General features: G+C 37.6%; 1 protein-coding gene across 1 annotated transcript in view; it reads left to right on the top strand.

Moving 5' to 3' along the window:
* The first annotated feature begins 287 nt into the window (after positions 1-287).
* The window catches only part of LOC134671299 (apoptosis-stimulating of p53 protein 2-like), a 408,163-nt gene continuing 392,251 nt past the window's right edge, over positions 288-16,199 (top strand). Inside the window, exon 1 of the mRNA XM_063529120.1 lies at positions 288-566. The gene's annotated coding sequence lies outside the window, so the exon portion shown is untranslated. The remainder of the gene's footprint in view (positions 567-16,199) is intronic.

Below are 16,199 nucleotides of genomic sequence, written 5' to 3'. Positions count from 1 at the left end.
GAATCTCCAATTTATTATCCATTACGGTACGGTACGCATCCGCTGTAGAATCGCAGCATCACAGGAAGTGTTTCTAGATCGAACTGACAGACATTCTTTAGAAAACCGTTAGCCGGTGCGTGTATGATATAAAGTTTGTTAGCGAAAAATTGGAGGCTCGTAATTTGTAGCATGTTTGTAGCGTTGTTTTGAATTGCGATTCAGTCAGCTGTCGGCATATGAGAGCGCAGCACGCGCGTCGCTCGCGCAGCGTCGGACACTCGTTTACGCGCGAAACGAAACCGCGCTTTATTTCAAAATTGGAATTATTAGTAACTGTGTGTTTCTGGAAGTGTTTTACGTGATCTGTGTTTTACAAGTGAAAATAACAGTGTCTGGAAAGTTTTGAATCTGCTTACATTGTGTTCGTGTATTGTGCGAGTGCCCGATCCGTCAATTTAGCGGCTAACGATGATCGGATTAATCGGACAGTCGATTTATTAATTAGGTACACACGCAGTGCCGTGAGTGGTTTGTGTTGTGAACTAAAATAGGAGGCGTGTTCAAATTCGGATGACTAAGCAGAGGTAACAATAGTTTTATTTTAATTACAATTAGATAATGTCAACTACAAAATATTCAGGTTAGTTATTTATTAACTTTACTGAACTACCTATCCTATGAATGTATTTATCGCTAACAACCATATTTTTAAACAATAAATGTGAGAATGAATTTTTGAATCACGGATATATGTAAATAAGATCATTAACAGAACACCCGCTGTTCTATCTAATTTTATTGTGTTCCATTATATCTACATATTTTATTTCACCTTTAAAATCTATATTTATGACATCTTAATTTTCTAAATGTGTCAAGATTTATGTCAACCTTTTCTTCGAGTATTTTCGTAATAGGTATTTGTATTGGTTGGTAGACTCGTAGGTACCACATAGGTAACTATAGGGTATCGAGGTCAGTAGGTACCATAAGGGGTACCATCCTCAGGGGGCCCCGAAGGACAGACAGTAACAGTATATTTATTACTAATATTAAATAGAAGATCAAAGTAGAAAAATTTTAAATGCATGTATCTCTCTCTCTCTCCTCAGCATTATTATTCCCATCTGATTGTGGGGTCTGCTTTTCTGGTCTTTTCTCTCCACTGCTTTTAAATGCATGTATGTGTTTCCAAATTTCTTTACTTTCCAAAAGGGCCCCATATTCTCATGTGCTTAGGGGCTCCAGCATAAAAGACTGCCCTGATCGTGATACCTGTTTATCGTCGTAACATTATCGCAAAGTTGCTCATTTTGACGACATTCGTAGACTGCATATCGCTTCTATTTAGGTAGATGTAGGTTGATCTGTGTAATAGTCCGGGAGCCGGCTGCATGAAACAAACCTCATCAAAAAATAGAATATACCTACCCTGTAGAGGTACCTGACATTTAGTAGATTCCAACGCACTTGGTCGGCCTAGGCTTAACCTGGCAGATTTTGTACAAATGGCAAAAACGTTGGACAAAAATTCATCAAAAAAAACCTCATCGAAAAATAGAATGAAACTTGTATGGTAGGATACCTGACCTTGAGGACAGTAAAAAAAAAGTGGTCGGCCTCACCTTAGCCTGGCAGTTTTTGCAGTCCGACCAGATTTATTGGGTCACGTGAGAGCTACAATTTACCTCATCGAAAAATAGAATGAAACAAACGGATTATAATAGCTAAAATAAGCCTGTCGACGTATGTCTTGGTCGGCCTCACCTTAACCTGGCAGTTTTTGCAGTCCGACCAGATTTATAAAAAAATCATCAAAATTTTTTTATCGAAAAATCGTATGAAACTTGTATGGTACGATAGCTGCCTTTGAGAACAGTAAAAAAAAAGTGGTCGGCCAAATCCTGTGTTGGCAGGTTCCTGTGTCCGACCAATTTTGTGGTACCACGTAAGAGCTACAATTTACCTCATCGAAAAATAGAATGAAACAAACGGATTATAATAGCTAAAATAAGCCTGTTGACATATGTCTTGGTCGGCCTCACCTTAACCTGGCAGTTTTTGCAGTCCGACCAAATTTATAAAAAAAACATCAAAAATTTTTTATCGAAAAATCGTATGAAACTTGTATGGTAAGATAGCTGCCTTTGAGGACAGTAAAAAAAAAGTGGTCGGCCAAATCCTGTGTTGGCAGGTTCCTCTGTCCGACCAATTTTGTGGTACCACGTGAGAGCTACAATTTACCTCATCGAAAAATAGAATGAAACAAACGGATTATAATAGCTAAAATAAGCCTGTTGACGTATGTCTTGGTCGGCCTCACCTTAACCTGGCAGTTTTTGCAGTCCGACCAAATTTATGAAAAAATCATCAAAATTTTTTTATCGAAAAATCGTATGAAACTTGTATGGTACGATAGCTGCCTTTGAGGACAGTAAAAAAAAAGTGGTCGGCCAAATCCTGTGTTTGCAGGTTCCTGTGTCCGACCAATTTTGTGGTACCACGTGAGAGCTACAATTTACCTCATCGAAAAATAGAATGAAACAAACGGATTATAATAGCTTAAATAAGCCTGTTGACGTATGTCTTGGTCGGCCTCACCTTAACCTGGCAGTTTTTGCAGTCCGGCCAAAGGTCATTGGGCGTTTTTGACCCGCTTTATGAATTTTCGCGTACAGAGACCAAACTAGTTTTAAAAAAGAGAATTTAATCTCACTTTTCTAAATATGTAATTATTTTTTATGTATCACCCGGCAGAAAAAAGTTATTCAACAGTACAAGATAGCGTAATTAATGTTTTTACTTTCAGCATTGTGCAAAAGTGTGGTCCGTGCAGCATGATAAACGTTTTATAGCACAATGGCAAATGAAATGTTGTCAATTGCGGCTGTTGCCGGGGTGGTCTCCTCTGCAGTTTTTGCAGGTGGCCTTCGAATTCTGGTCTACAGGTCGCGTGCATTGGCTGGCCCAGTGTGGTTCGGCGCAGCGAGCGCAAGCGAGCTGTCTGTGACATCCTTGTGATGAGTGCTGGAAGCCCTGGCAGCGGTGACATTGCGCGGGCCCCTTCTTTCCGCGCCATGCCTCCACCTTGACACTCCTCATGTGGAGAAGCTCCGACATCCCGTAGATGCCCATGTGCAGCCCCAGCCCCCTCTTGCGTCTATCCGTTTGGCGTATTTGGGGTGGCCCAGCTTCTCCAGGAGTTTCTTGATATCTTCAATCGGTGTGAAGGAGGGGAGACCCCTGCGGTACTCCGCCTCGGAGCGGGGCTCGAAGAGTATCCCAGCCCCCAGCGGTGTGGTGAATGGTGACTCCCCCTTTATTTCGCGCCTGCTGCCTTTTTAGACGAATTAACAATTTATTTTGATCAAGCAGAATAAAAATATTGTTTTTTTATAACTGGATTTTATTTTTGTTCCTCTTGATATTAAACAATATAACAACAGCAACGCAATATAACAGCAGCTATTCAAAGTATTTTTGATATAATTCCAATAGTTCTGACTGAATTCATTGCAAAAATGCCAAAAAATAAAAATGATAAGTAACCATTTTTATTTTTTTCTCAATTCTCCCATGGCTTGCAAGAATGCGACTCATACCACTGTGTAGCAGATACATTTACCTACATACCTAGCCCTATTTCGTTTGTGTACGCTGTGGGTCATATGTCCGAACAAAATGCCCAATGACCTTTATAAAAAAATCATCAAAAAAATTTTATCGAAAAATCGTGTGAAACTTGTATGGTACGATAGCTGCCTTTGAGGACAGTAATAAAAAAGTGGTTGGCCAAATCCTGTGTTGGCAGGTTCCTGTGTCCGACAAATTTTGTGGTACCACGTGAGAGCTACAATTTACCTCATCGAAAAATAGAATGAAACAAACGGATTATAATACCTAAAATAAACCTGTTGACGTATGGCTTGGTCGGCCTCACCGTAGCCTGGCAGTTTTTGCAGTCCGACCAAATTTGTGATACCACGTGACAGCTAGAATAGGACCACACATGCTGTATTCCATACGCATCATGACTTTGTGTACCTATCTGATGGGCGGGCGTATATGAAACGCCTTCTTGTACGTGCAGGTGATCCAGGTATACACCAAAGCTTAGTTTTCAATCGAACACTTGTAATATAAGAGGAAAAACTGCACGTGATCCTTCCAAAATTTAAATAAATGGTAAAATGTTCCTCCACGATGTTCTCAACGGGCATCTAGACTGCGTTGGATTGCTGTCACAGTTAGGGCTCCGCGCTCCCACGCGCCGAACTCGTCACACCACATCACAAATTGCAAAGTAACTTTCCTGGTAGTCACGCACTATCACACCCACTTACACACATACACCCACCCACCCACCACACACACACACACACACACACACACACACACACACACACACACACACACACACACACACACACACACACACGAACACATAAATTCCAATAAATGCATACAAACTAATAGATTCGCTCGTATATGTAGGTACTGTATGTATTTTTATTTTACTACTTTTTATTTATTGTTTACGCAAAATTAGAGCTATACCTACTATTTTAGGATTTTTTTTCCAGTTTACAGTTATTATTATTTTTTTCTCTTTTTCCTTGTACCTTAAAGACTTACAAATTAAGTTATATTTACGATTCTTGTACAGCACAAGTTACAAGTCTACCCACAGATGATTTTTTATTATGTATAAATTACAGGAAGTTCTGTTATTGGCTATGCTATAAGTTCTCATGTTTTTTGTATATTATTTAATGTAAATGCTGTTGAACTTCTCAATAAATATAAATAAATAAAAATACACAAGATAACCTCACATATATTAAGTGATTATCTTATTGTTATTTCTTCGACTCGCAAAGGCGTTATGTGTCCTTCAAACCATTTGATCTTATACATTTCATCTCTTAATGTCCAGCCACAATGTGTTGCATCAAATTTGATGCAAGTGGATTCTGCCGCACACTGCCACATTGAATTTATGAAAGCCGCCCGTAACAAGCCATACGTCAACAGAGTTATTTTAGCTATTATAATCCGTTTGTTTCATTCTATTTTTCGATGTGGTAAATTATAACTCTCACGTGGTACCACAAAATTGGTCGGAGACAGGAACCTGCCAACACAGGATTTGGCCGACCATTTTTTTTTACTGTCCTCAAAGGCAGCTATCGTACCATACAAGTTTCATACGATTTTTCGATATAAATTTTTTGATGATTTTTTCATAAATTTGGTCGGACTGCAAAAACTGCCAGGTTAAGGTGAGGCCGACCAAGACATACGTCAACAGGCTTATTTTAGCTATTATAATCCGTTTGTTTCATTCTATTTTTCGATGAGGTAAATTGTAGCTCTCACGTGACCCAATAAATCTGGTCGGACTGCAAAAACTGCCAGGCTAAGGTGAGGCCGACCACTTTTTTTTTACTGTCCTCAAGGTCAGGTATCCTACCATACAAGTTTCATTCTATTTTTCGATGAGGTTTTTATTGATGAATTTTTGTCCAACGTTTTTGCCATTTGTACAAAATCTGCCAGGTTAAGCCTAGGCCGACTAAGTGCGTTGGAATCTACTAAATGTCAGGTACCTCTACAGGGTAGGTATATTCTATTTTTTGATGAGGTTTGTTTCATGCAGCCGGCTCCCGGACTATAAGATTGTCCCTTATGGCTCCTCTACACGATGGCCCAGACATACCTTGATTACGGCCCCCGAGCCTGAGCGATCAATTCGCCTGTACTCGATGTGCGATTGAAACCAACCTTGGTCGAACGGCTGCGTCATAATAACGCCACAGAAGCATTGTAAAGCCATTGACTGCCATTATACCCGAAATATCTATGACAAATTACCGCTGTGCAGACACGTTAGAACTGTTAGAATGCTTTGGTTCCGCGGTAGAAATCCTTACTTGTAAGTACAGCTTAATGTTCGATTTACGCATTAAGATGTCTAAATTGCACCGTTTCAGTATGGCTAGCATTAGTTTTAATGTAAGTAACTTCAATTGCTTAACTTCCATAATGTTAAGCCGGAAGGCGAACCAGTATAGGCGCCAATACTCGTTCGCCACATGTGAAGTTCTGTTTTATCGCTGTTGGTCAAATAGAAACCCGTAAGTAGATACCACCTATAATATATATGCATTTGGTAACTTCGACACCTTCGATCAGATATTTGTTATTGTACCCCGATTCGTGATTAAAATTACCCCGTTTTTGAAGTTACCCCAATGCACCTTAGTGTAGGTACTTCGTCTTACATAGCTATAATGCAGAAATGTGATGATCACACACAACAACAGTCGTGTAATTTTTCAACTGTTGAATTAGATGAACCGTACAGCGTCATTTTAATTTGGAATTATTATATCCAAACTATCTATGTTTGTGGTTAAGTAACCTCCATGTGTGGTTTCATTCACCTCTCGCCTAATTTCTAGGCTCGTAGTCGGTCAACGATTCTTAAAGTCAAAGCAAATCTTGCTTGATCCTTGTATCAGAACTAGTAGTAATAATTTGGCTAGTAGTAATTTGAACAATCTGAAATTAATTTACAGTAAGTAAACCATGAAAATACTGAATAAGAAAATATGATCATAAACCCTCAATGATTCCAGTTTCAAACATTCCTAGGCCATCTAACAAGCTCTCAAGTTTCTCAACTCAACTCAATTTCCGGAGCGTTTCGGGCATCCGCGGCATCCGCGACCGCGGAACGAATCCCCAATCATCCATGCCCGAGTTCTTGCGACCTTCGACTACTTACGTATCGTCGCAGAATCGAATCGTGTAACTGTACAGTTAAACTAGTTTGGTTGTCGGTTCGCCGCTGCTCTAATAGGCTTGGACGCGTTCCGCGCAGTACTTTTTTTCTATACTTTTTCTGGGCAAGTGCGTGTAGGAATAGTGTTGTTAGAAGTCGAGTCTTGTGAGTCTTAATTTGGAGAACTTTACGAGACTTGTTCTGAATTTCAAGTCTTTTGAGTTACGAGTAGAGTCATTTTAGAATATTTTTGAAAAAGGATTCTATTAGGTAGAATCTGTGCGGAAAGAGAAGAGTTGTGGAATGTATTGGTTCCTCTACATTCCACGACTACTCTTTCCGCGAAGACTCTGACATATAAAAAAAAGTTTTTATTCGTCATTAATTCAGAAGGTTCAATTTTATCCAAATAAAAGAAAACCACATGACGATAATATATAATGGAGCCTGTTTCAACTTACGCGCCTTGGTCTCTCCTATATGAAACAAAACAAATTGCCTTAATTAAAAGTTTACAACATATTTCTCACAAGTTCAAAATAACTCAAGAGTTCGACTTTGACAAGAGTAGGTACTTGAGTGAAGCCTCAAAAGACTCGAAGCATTACCAACACTTAACTAGTGTATACGGATGACATGCCACTCCGGAGCCTATCTTGGGCCGTCCTCATTTCTTTGTCGGTGTTTGTTTTTATTATCCGACTTATACAGGGCTTATACACACGTATTATGATATTTAGTTTACAAAACGTTTTAGCACTCTACCGTCCATCTAAGGCCTACGCTGATTCTGCTCTGATTTGGGAAACGCCTCCAAACAAAATTCCTAAGGGCCACTTTCACCATTCCACTAATACGGGGTTAACCAGTTAAACCATTAACCCAGTGTCTAATTGTACTGGTAACCATGGTAACTCCAGGTTTAACCGGTAAACCCCGGTTTAGTGGGATGGTGCAATTGGCCCTAAGAAAATATGACGCGCATAATGATATTAAGTTCCTATTTATTTACTATTGGTTTTAGCACTTGACGTGTCTTTTTCTTCTAAGGTAACTCTAAAACTTGCCATTGAATTGACATTTGGCAGCGACAGAGTATGAAAGCGCCACCAGAAACGTCAAATTCCTATGAAAATGTGACGTCTTATATTAGCGTAGGTAATCTCACTTCGTTGTCGCTGAGAGTGTGAGAGGGCCTACCGCGAAAATCTCGACGGCCTTCGTTTTTCGCGGCAGGGCCTATAAAGTAAGTTTAGACAGACTTTAGCGCTCACAATGTCTAATCTGTCTTCCCTTGCAATTTCTACCTACCTAATATGTGGCTTTCTACTTGGAGTAACATAATTGCGTGGGTGAACGAACCTACGCACTTTGGTTTCAAAGTGGCATGCCGATTAATCTAGTCTGGGGTTAGGCTATGGTCCCCGAAGAGATGTCTTAGATTTATTTCACTTACAGTAGTCGAATATAATGTCAAGTATGTACAGTCACCTGCAATAATATGATACAAAACGAAGGCCGCATAAATATCTAACACGATCTTATTTGTAGAGCCATAGAGCGTGTCACATATTTTTGAGGCCTTCGAATAGTACCTAACATATTATTGCAGGTGACTGTACGTAGAAACTTGTTAAAGTAAGTAGGTACAAATAGTTAAACATTTTATTAAAGTGTCAGAAGCTATTTCATTACATGACACTTAAGTGCAAGCACTTAAAAGTGCCGAACATTTTCGTGGACCTACACTGTTTATTTGTAGCATTAATTACTTGCTTACTGGTCAGTTATCAACTTATCAGGCATCAACTTAACGAAAACCAGTACTTGGGCAACCTTTTAGTTAGATAATTAATGTAACACACTTAATAGAGGTAGCTTTATTAAACTAAGGTGTTGGTATGTTAGTAAGTAGACATAGGTATGCCAAATGTCATGCTTGATATAGAAACTAAACTAAGTAGACGAAATACTAATTTTCGACATATAATATTTTAACCAGTTTGTCTAGAAGAGATCGCTTTTAAGCGATAAGGCCGCCTGTTGTTACCTCTATCATGTATTGTAAATGTAAATTGTGTGAGGTATATCAATAAAGACACGATGTGTTTAATACTGTACGTATACAGACCCCACACTGGACCAAGTTAGGTATTCCACTGAAATCTATTCTCACTCAAATCAACAGACCGTCATCTTTGTACCGGGAGCGATGGCCTCCGATTATTCGTCTAGTGTTTACTTAGCAAATCTACATTAAAACACACGTTTTCTATGTATCCGTAGGTGTGCTACTAATTATTCGCTATTGAGTAATTCTCAAAAAATTTGTACATTTCGATAAAAATTGGTATGCTGGTAAGAAACGTTCCTTTCTTGTTTCCAAATGTGTAAGGAAATCTGGTAACAAAAAAGGAATGTTTCTTAGAAACTTTCTGGGACAATTTGGGAAATGTGATGGAAGTTGTTCAGCTTCATGTAAGTACTTTACCAGCATACCAATTTATATAGAAATCTAAGATGTGATCGGAATGTACAAACTTTTTGAGAATTACTCTATTATCAACAGTTGAATAACTAAAAGTTAACATGAGAGCTTTTAAGATGTCTACGTATAAGTACCTATATACCTAGCTAATAGACAATTGTATGTGAATAGGTACCTATATTACATACCTATTCATGAGCATATTATCATCCTAGATAGAGGTTGGCATGGCATATGCAAACTTTAAAGTAGGTACAAATACATATCTGCTACAAGTACTAACTAAATAGGCACATAAAGTAAACAATAGCTACAAATAATTGTAAATCCTATTTTATAGACATATTCATTATCAATTGTAAAAAAATAAAAGTATTAACAAAATAATTAAACTAAACATTAAAATTAAAACTAAAACTAAACTCTAACAACACTATATACAAATATTTACAGATAAAAAAATTTATAGTACAATATAAAACGTTTATTTTGTACTTACCCATTTAGGTAGGTACTGTCAGGATATAAAATTAAAACAAAATAAGGTAGGTATTCCTGTGAGTGTGTGTATAGCTAGGTAACAAAATAAAGCATCTAAGGTACCTACTATGTTCATGTAACTATATTTTATTCTCTCTATCATCATCATCATCATCATCTCAGCCATAAGACGTCCACTGCTGAACATAGGCCTCCCCCTTGGACCTCCATTCGTACCGGTTGGAAGCCACCCGCATCTTCTCTCTATACCTATTATTTACGTTTTGCTTTGAACTGACAAATAAGACAATAATACTACCTATTTTCAGATATTTGTGTTAGTAATTTGACACCTCGGTATAATGGATTTCCATTTCAACATGTTTTCTCAGGCATAAATTAAATTTAAACTAAGATCATTGAACTGAAGTTACGCGCAGAAACAATCTTCTTAACTGTAGGTAATTGCGTTATGTTGAAAGTTTAACGCAAAGTGTAAGGTTCGTTTAAGTGCTGAAATAAGTGTTAGAACCGAGAACGCAAATATTGACGTCACTTCATATTCCGCGCCACCTTCCACATGGTTTCCGAAGTTTGTTCGAGTCAAACAATGAGTCTGACTTTAACTGAGATACACATATTAAACATATAAAATGAAAAGTAGATATATATATACATAATTTAGATAAATAACTCCTTATGTAGTAGGTACACTCATAAAAGTTAAAGTTATGTTTATGTTACTCCAAGTAGAAACCTACCAATAATAATTTTATTTACGTAGTTTGCGAAGAAAAAAAATAGTGTACTTATTGTACTATTTGTACCCGGGGTTCATGTTTATAAATATGTGATTTTCTTTATTCCTTACTTACAGATTATGTCTAATTAGGTAAAAAAACAGTCAACAACATGATGTTGATGGCGCGACATATAAAATGAAATCTAAACGAAACAAATAAAGCGAAACGAAATAATAAATACTGCCTCATCGTTAAAAACAGTACTGTACCTATTTCTAGAGGCCTATGCCTAGAAAATAAAACGTAAGAAAACTATTGCTCGTAAAAATAAACTAAATAATATAAATACGAATCATAAAGCCACTTTCAATTCGTCAGATGAACTAGTTAAGTTAAACTGACGACTTGAACCAGTTTTCGCCAGTTATTATGGAGAATTTAATTACGATTCTCATGGTTTCCGAGTGGTCTGCCGTCAAGGCGGCGCGTTGTTGGCAGGCCAAGGCCCGCGGCTCCGACATCAGTGTTGCTTGCTACATCTTGAAAAATCTGGAAATCATGGATTTATGAACTTTGAACAAGGAAATGTAATATTTCAAATATTATGAATAAATGTCTATGTCTAAAGTTTTTAACACGTAACGTAAGTGCCAAAACTATGGGACTCTACATTGTCCAGCAATAACTTTGTGGAGTGTATTTTATGCAAAAATACTAGTACATTACTACAAGGCCCACTTGCACCATTCCACTAACCCGGGGTTAACCGGTTAAACCTGGAGTTACCATGGTTACCAGTACAATTTGACACTAAGTTAACTGTTTAACCGCTTAACCCCGAGTTAGTGGGATGGTGCAAGTGGGCCTAAAGGGTTAAAACCATTATGAATATTTAGTGTCAGTGCACTTCCAGATATTCGCTAAACGGTTTAATTAGTTAAAATTTCGTTCCGAAGTTTATTCGACTACTTAACGTAAACACTTATTTTTATAATAAAGGATCATCTACCACGCAACGTCCAAACTGCGGACCAGACGCCTCAAGGACCAAGGACAAAAAATATTTAAAAACATTAAAACTACCGTTGTCTACCTTTTTTTGATTTAAACCTGACAACACTGTCGGATATCAACGATTTGTTACTGGTGACACGTGATGAGTTGATGACTAAGGTGTTTAATTTGCGCGTCTCTGACTGATGGTATCTTGAGGAGATACAATCGTGGAGTAGGAATGCTCATAGACGTGTCTATGAGATGTATTTGCTGATAGAGCAAAACGGTTTGATAATGATAAACGATTTGATAGTTATGAAGAGACAAATGTTGCATTATTATTGAGCAGCGAGCGGTTTGTCAATATTAAAAGTGTGATCTAGATGGCCTACTTTAAAAAACCGGTCAAGTGCGAGTCGGACTCGCGTTCCAAGGGTTCCGTACATTACTCAATTAAAAAACAATGTTTTTTTATACGTAAAACGCGAGTGAATTGCCTTTAAAAAACTTTAGGGGTCGGATCAAAAACTAAGTAATTAGTCCGACTCACGCTTGACTACATATTTCTAATAGGTTTTTCTGTCATCTATAGGTAAAGACCTATTTTATGTAGTTTTTACAAAATTTTAGACCCAGTAGTTTCGGAGATAAAGGGGGGGGGGGAATGGTCATTTTTTGCCTATTTTCTTGAATTACTTCTAAACTGTTTATTCTAAAATTACAAAAAAATATATTTGAAATTCTGACATTGAGCTCTTTCATTTGATATGTAACACGATATATTTTGAAAAACTTTATTTTTCAATTTTCTCATTTATCCCCCAAAAGTGAACCCCATATTTAAAATTCATTTGTTTACATTACATGTCCGTCTTTGGGTCACAAACTTACATATGTGTACCAAATTTCAACTTAATTGGTCCAGTAGTTTCGGAGAAAATGGGCTGTGACAGACGGACAGACAGACAGACAGACGCACGAGTGATCCTATAAGGGTTCCGTTTTTTCCTTTTGAGGTACGGATCCCTAAAAATAGTAACAAGATAAAACTATATTAAAGTTTCAATCTTACTTATTCTAAATGAGTTACAATGCTTAGGTTGTTAATTTTGTTATTATTAAAAGGTGGTAATTTTTTCCCCGGTAGTTACCACTGTTATGAACTTGGTGGTAACTAGTGGGAATAACCCAATTCAACTGGTTTTACGATGAGCGCGGAACTATCAACGAAAGCGCAGCTCCCATCTGTCTGAATGAACTAAACATCGCAATAGCAACAGCACTCCTTGCAAGTTGTGAGTTAATTTGGTGAGAGCGAAGCAGACAATGCATTAAAGCATTGCCCCATTTTATTTCCGATAGACACTAAATTTATATAGTTAAATTATGTTTTATCCCTTTCTTACAAATACATAAGTCAAAATGACAGATAAAGACAAACGATTATTAGCTAATTGAGGTTTGTAGCGCATTTATAAATAAGGGGGTATGTATCTTCCTAGAGTATCGGCCTTTTGTCCTCACAGTTTCCCGACAGCTTTTACGATCTAAATGTAGGACGAGTTACTTACGATCCAAACTAACCGCGCCCTCAAAAGGCAATAGTCTTATTAGAACGAATGACGTGTTTAATTATCATTAACCTGGCCTAGAGAAAGCGAATCACGCGTACTCTAAGCCTACTCGTACCTTTAGATTTCAAGACGACTCTACCACCATGAGAACTAAATTGAGATTACAATGGCACGAGTTTCGAGGACTTCTACCTTTCCTACATATTTCATATAGGCACAACTTTCCCGTGTGCGTACTTTGATTATGAATATTATGATGCCGGCTTTTTATTATAATAAGGTTTACTCGGGTAATTCCGAATGTCAAAAACTGTCGGATAATTCCGAAAAGAGACTTTTATTATGATGGAATTTAGGGTGATTTTCATCTGAATTTCGGAAATATCCGACATTCGGTATTACCCGAATACACCTTATTAACTTTTTAACATAACTATCTATAATGTATGTTGGTATACATATAGGTATGTACTTTGTTACATAATTTTAATAAACCCGCGCAAACTATTTACCAAATTATTGTGAGGCTCCCATGCATTTCGTGGTAAACAATATATTTTATGTTCTAATTTGTTTGTAGTTTAATACTTGTGTATGCAATAGTAATAGCAAGTGTATCACAAATAAATGCAATGATTCCTGATTTCAAATTAAATAGGTATACTACTTATATAATAGATAATCTAAGTAAGAAATGCGCGTACGTACCTAGACGTAATTAGAATTGTTAAAAGCCTTTACACCTTGAAAAATTCAACTATAGAGGTATATACCTACATAAAATTACGTAGGTAGGCACGCAACTATTAAAATTAAATAACTTTCAAATAATTACTTACGGATATTGATAAAAATGATAAAGTATAAAGTAAGTTAAACCCTTGAATAGCTCCATCTATAGCTACACCCAGGACTGATAGAGATTGATAGAGATCCCCTGGTGATTGAAAGGTAATAACCATTACCCATAATGACTCTAGAAAATTAGTTTCCTAGAAATCTGCTGAAAACTGAAAACTTAGACATTTAATCGAACCATAGGAAATTGATTTCTATCCAATTCCTTTGGAAATTATAAGTGCTATGAAATTAAATGCTCTTTAGACGTAAATCGTTCTGATAAGCGAATATATTATCTCTGGTATCGAATATTATTGGCGTCTGGCGTGTATGCCAAAATTGCAAAAAATGCTTAGGTAAAACACGGTCTACACGCATACGGTATTAGAGCATTCAAGAACATTAAAAATGGATTAAGTAGGTACCTATTTGTTATGAAGATTCTATCCTGTAGCCGTATAGCTGTGTCATTAATTAATTTAATTTAGTTTGCGCTTGCGCTACTTTGGGCTACAAACTACGTTTATTATGTGGCACGGTCATGGATTTAACATACTTAGGCCCATTTGCACCATTTCACTAACCCGGGGTTAACCGGTTAAACCTTTAGTTACCATGGTTACCAGTACAATTTGACACTGAGTTGACGGTTAAACCGCTTAACTCCAGGTTAGTGGGATGGTGCAAGTGGGCCTAAGTATGTTAAATCCATGACCGTGCCACATAATAAATAATAGTACTACCGTACAGAAAGGAAACTTCCTACTAAACCGAAGTTTGCCAGCGGTTCAGGGTCGAATCATGCTATCCCTTTCTAATATATGACACTATCCCTTTCGGCTATTTAGGGTTGTCAAAATTCAAGTGATTATCTTATCTGTGGTCGTGCACGCAGAAGGTAGTCAAGTGGTGCCAACCCTAATAATTGCTCGGAGCAATGCTGAGCCGAGCGGAGCCGAGTTTGACCGATCTCAGGAGTTTCGCACCCCTGACCGTGCACTAAACTACGAGTATATAAGAGGGTTTAAAAGAATAACAGTCGTATAAACCTAAACCATACCTACGTAGTACGTGGATGTAGACTCAGCTGAAAGATACTACTTATTAGACGTATTGCTCATGTGCTTACATTGCGATCATTCATGTCGCAATGCGTGTGTACGAACGACCAAAACCACAAAGTGAACCGCTTGTATGTATGACGGCCATAGACAACCACCAAAAGACTGCGCTTTATGAAGCTTTACGAAGATAAGTAGGTACATATACGGGCTCTCGTTCACGGGTAAAACATTACTTTGAGAGTCGCACTATTCAATTGCAGAGAGTTCGGTGGAAAATATGAAAAGAAAGTAGACCTAACCATATTATTTTAATTTTCCTTTAATTGTACATGTGATACATTATAGCTAATAGTATTTCCTAAGTATACTCCCTAGAACCTAGTGATATTTGACGGCGACCACTCTAAGTTTGAACCGCTTTGGCAGTAAGAATGCATACATATCCCATAGCACCATAATTGATGGTTACATCAAGTATTCATAAGTTATCATGAAAACTTGATGCTTGAAAAGTTTGTATGGTCTGACTCTAAATATGGACGTAGGTATCTTAAATATGCGGTGGCGCTCTCAAGCTAACAGTGGCGGCGCGTCCATGAAAGGAGCATTCCTTGAAATTGTCTACCATTTGTCCCGTACAAACGCGATTTTCTGAAGATTTGCAAGTACAAGAGTTTCCTTTTCTATGACAAATGGTCAAAATTATGCACAGAAAAATAATTGGCTACTTTAATTGCCAAAAAAAGTCGCAACACAGGAAATAAAATGCGTTTGTACGGGACAGCCCGTGGAATGCTCCAAAAGCCGATTCCCGCCGGCTTGCCTGTTTCTGGACGTTTGAGCATAGCTGTAAAGAAAATATGTAAGCCAAATTAGCCCCGGCTTGCCTATGGATATGTTTGACGCGCCGCCACTGCAAGCTAAGTAAATGTAAACGCTTTAATATTTATATGCTCCATCTAGTAGTTTGGTAATCTGTTTGGAGGGCACAGTATTTGCACCTCAGGCCGATTGAGCAATGTTTGAAGGAAATGGATGGTTCGCGTAAATTCATCTGTAGGCAGAGAAAGTTTCTCAGTGAAACTGGCATTTGTGTGCTGTAATATGTGTTACGATTCGAAGCTTCCTTTCTAACGCCAACTTCTTTAAAAGACGTAAAATTCTTACTTTATTTTATTTCTAGGATTGGAATATACGTTCAATCAACTCGGAAACATTTTAAAGCTAGGTACATACGTACCAAGT

The sequence above is a fragment of the Cydia fagiglandana genome, chromosome 15 (assembly GCF_963556715.1).
Source record: "Cydia fagiglandana chromosome 15, ilCydFagi1.1, whole genome shotgun sequence".
NCBI classification, from domain to species: domain Eukaryota; kingdom Metazoa; phylum Arthropoda; class Insecta; order Lepidoptera; family Tortricidae; genus Cydia; species Cydia fagiglandana.
This window is presented reverse-complemented; position numbering and strand designations above follow the sequence as displayed.